This window comes from Candoia aspera, chromosome 7 (assembly GCF_035149785.1).
Source record: "Candoia aspera isolate rCanAsp1 chromosome 7, rCanAsp1.hap2, whole genome shotgun sequence".
In the NCBI taxonomy this organism is placed as follows: Eukaryota; Metazoa; Chordata; class Lepidosauria; order Squamata; family Boidae; genus Candoia; species Candoia aspera.
Window position 1 is genome coordinate 74,234,432 of NC_086159.1, and position 4,075 is coordinate 74,238,506.

Below are 4,075 nucleotides of genomic sequence, written 5' to 3' on the forward strand. Positions count from 1 at the left end.
GGATTATCCCTCTTGATTGACTGGTATCACTGTAGACCATAATTTGATAGAAAACCACTTACAAGAAATTCACACTGTATCTGAACTGGCCAGACTTGTGTGTTATAGTAAGGCATGCAAGCCATTCTTGGTCACTGAAGATGGAGCTGATAGGAGAAGGTTAACTCTACCTCTTCTAGTTAGAAGGCAGGACTTAAGATTTCTTCCTGTCCCATAGAGGAAATCCCTCCCTTCGGTTTTTAGTTCTTCCTAATAGGAAGAAGCACTGACTTTGCTCTTGGCAATGTCTTTGAGGGCCAAGAACAAAAGGAAAAAGAAAAAAAAGAACAATGCAATTGGAGAGGCAGTACCTCATCCCTGGTGATCACACATTAGCTGATTGTTGCCCTGAAAACAGGCAGTAGTGAGAGGCCAGATAGTGGCTGATCACTAAGAAGATGGAGAAAGGAACGGAGTAGAAGCCAGCTGATAGCCAGAAATCACAGAGGAGATGCCTCTCAGGCATGGAGGAAGTGAGTGGCTGCACCAGCATTAAGCCTGCCAGAACGGGTAAGATCTGAGTTACCACCTGCCATTTAGATTCTGTTTTTATCTATAATTATTGTGTATTTGTAACTGTATTTTTAGATACTCTATTTTTATATATTGTAATTTTATTGTATATTTATTCTTTTACTGATTATTGTTGTAAACTGCCCAGAGTCCCTCTGGTGGGAGGAGATGGGCAGTGACAAATTTGATAAATAAAGAAATAAAAAGATGTTGGGCTAGGAGCTGGGAGACCCTCAGAGTCTAGTAGACACTCAGTCACAGGAGCTCACTGGGTGACTTTGGGTTAGTCTGTCTCTCAGAAAACCTATTTCACAGGGTTGTTGTGGAGGAAAATAGGAGGGGACACTGTATGCTGCACTGAGCTCATGTACAAAAAACCACTGGATATAAATCCCATAAATTGGGCGGCTCAAGAGGCTGCCTAGAAGCCTTGACCATCCCTTGGTAAAGAAGGCCCTGGACAGCACTACCAGGGGTTACCTCCTGGTGGCCAGGAAAGAGTTCTAGGATGGACTAACTGTAGTGGCCCTTTGGTGACCAGGCTAAACAAAGTCCAGGTGGGGGACTTTGACTAGGACTAAAGAGCTGGATCTTCTCCTCTTGTCAGCCAAATGGCAGTGGGAGAACTGAGGGATGCTGGATTTGGTACTACATCAGAAGGGCAAGGCAACCTCAGCCAGTCAGCTAGGCTTAATTTAGTAGCTCAGGGCCTAGAGGTGTGACAGATTTCTATCCAGTCTTTACCCACGCAGAATGTGGGAGCCCAAATCTTAGTTAAACAAGGCAGGCCCCAAGTAGAGTTACATGCATTCCATGTATAAAAAAGGAGAACAGAAACTCATGACATCCACAGCAGGAATCCCACAGCTACTGGGATTCCAAAAGGTGTGACTGCAGAGGGGACTAACAGCTAATGCATTACATAGATCGGCAGCTGCCTTAGGCTCCATTGTGCAGATGAGCCACCTACATACTTGTGTGTCACAAATGAGAGCCCGCTCACATCTCTGGTGATCCACGATTTCTCTTCATGGACCTCACTGTTTCTCAGGGTCCATCCATTAGACAAGTCCCCATTAACATCCTCACTTGGCGAACAGTCCTTTGGGTAGCTCTAATCTCAGCTAGGAGGATTTGGGAATTGGGGACTCATCACTCAGAGGAGATCCATACATACTATTATGAGAAGACAAGCTCTATGCTTTGTGCTCAAGTTCAGTTGTAATTTCTACTAAGTCCTAAATCTAAGTCCTACTTGAGAAGAGAGAAGGACTGATGATTTATTTAGAGGAAATGCCAAACACCAGCTCTAACAATGGGGGCTACACTAATAAACATGTAGGGTGATGAGCTCCTTTTATTAAACAGTATAAAATAGAAATCATCGCCTTGATGCCTTTCCTACGAAGGATGCTATGACCACAACCTAGACACAAGTTGCGAATGCTGCGGGAGGATATTCCTGTTAGCTCCATCTTTGGTGACCAAAATCAGTAACTGGACTTAGTGTGAAGTTCTTTGTTAGTGACCAAAAGATGGAACAACTGTCTCATCCTTACTGAGGGGGGAAATGTTGAGATGAATCTGACCAAAGACCAAAACACTGTTTTACTGTGCGTGTTCGTATACGTGGCTCTTCCATTTATGATGTGTTTTTCTTGCCGGTGGCAAGTCCTGTTTTCCCAGTGAAATATTCAATAAAGGAGAAGTTGAACTACTTTTGGCTGAAGTCAGCATGTGCAACTGAAAGGAGGGGTTCTTCTCCACAAAACAGGAAGAAGTCTTAACCCCTGCTTTCTAGCTAGGAGAAGGGGAGTTAACTCTTTCCTTTGTGAGACATAATCTTTGCTGAATGCCAACACAGAAGCTGCAGAAAGGAAGACAGTCGGGAATCATCACCCCAAATATTGGTGCTATTTTGTTACAATGCTGGAAAAGCTTCAGATGCACTTATTTTGTGATTTTAGGAAACAGATCAAATTATATACTCCATTCTAAATTTTTACTGGCCAGAACAACTTCAGTTTTGAGAGATGAAGAGATATCTGAACACAAAAAGGCTGTATTTTCTTATAAGTCATACTCATTTATTAAGAAAACCAACCCCATATTGTTTTCATTATGCTTTGCTAATTGTTTAAAACATTTTATCCAGTGAAAAATTACTCTGACTTGTTCCTGAATTTGGGATCAGACTAATCCTCTTTCTGAATTTGGCAGCTGGTTTGATTCTGTTGGCTGGTACTCACTCCAAATGCCAAAATGGAAGAATTCATTCTAATCTGCCCAAAGATAAAGTTCCATATCATTCATTCACTCACCCACACACATACTGTAGATACACACACATATAAATACACAAACACAAACGTGCATATGTGTGTATTCATATCATTCTCAGATAGATACTGTCCTACATTTGGAAGAGATTATTTGTAGATGAGATTTTAAGGTTGTCTAAAATTCTATCCATGTTTGTTGGAATCAGTGGGATGTTTTAATGCAACAGTTTCAGGAACATCGTTAATATAAAACACACTGAGCAAAATACAGTAGTGTCCTTCATTTGATTTTCCAGATTAATGAAATCAATCTGCACTCAAAACGGATTTAGGAATATACTTGTGTAATTTCTGGACCCAATATTAGGACTGCTTTGATAAGGAGTGAGACTAGATGATGGCAACAGAGGGGGGGGGGGAAATGATGATAAGAACTGGTAAGCCAAAGAACCAGGGAAAAATAGTGTAGTTGGTTAGGGGCTCTTAATACATTCTGTTCTTATACTTTAAATATCATTTCAGATCTCAAAATATTTCGTTAGCCCATAAATGGAAAAACTGAAAAATGAAGAACTTCTATTCTTTTGAAAATTGGCTTCCTATTTTTTTTACAGAGGAAGTCTACCTCAAAGTGAACTACCGCATTCAGAATACCCCGTGCCATTTGAAACGATCTCCTTAGAAATTTGGTCTGAATTAAATAGAGGTGTCTTACTTCCTAAATCTAATTTTGCTCCCTAGAGGACTTGTGCTAGAGGTTTAGCACAAAGTTCGATAGCAGCTGGAGTATATAAAACTCCTCTTATGTAGAAAGAAAAACAAAATAGTTTCAATGCCCCACTGTAAACTGCATATAAATATATATATATTTTTTCGATTACTTGATGAGTAAAAAATCACCTCTAGATTATAAAGCAATTATAAAGCTGTTTGCTCAAAGTCAGCGTATTTCTTCACATGTAATCCAAGTTCTATATTCTTAGATTATTGGATTAGCATGGGATAGATGGCCAGTGGCATCTGCAGCTGAGGTGGCCTTTGCATGTTTGTGATTGCCATCTTGATTTCTCTGATCCTGTCTCGCCCCACAGACACCACTAGAAGGAGCCATGAGGAACTGGCACGTGATGAATTGTGAGGTTAAAATAATTCATTTTCTTTCTTTACTAGGTCAAAATGGATATTCTGCCATTAGCTAGAGAACCTTTGGAGCAAACGACTCAGTTACTTATTATCGATCA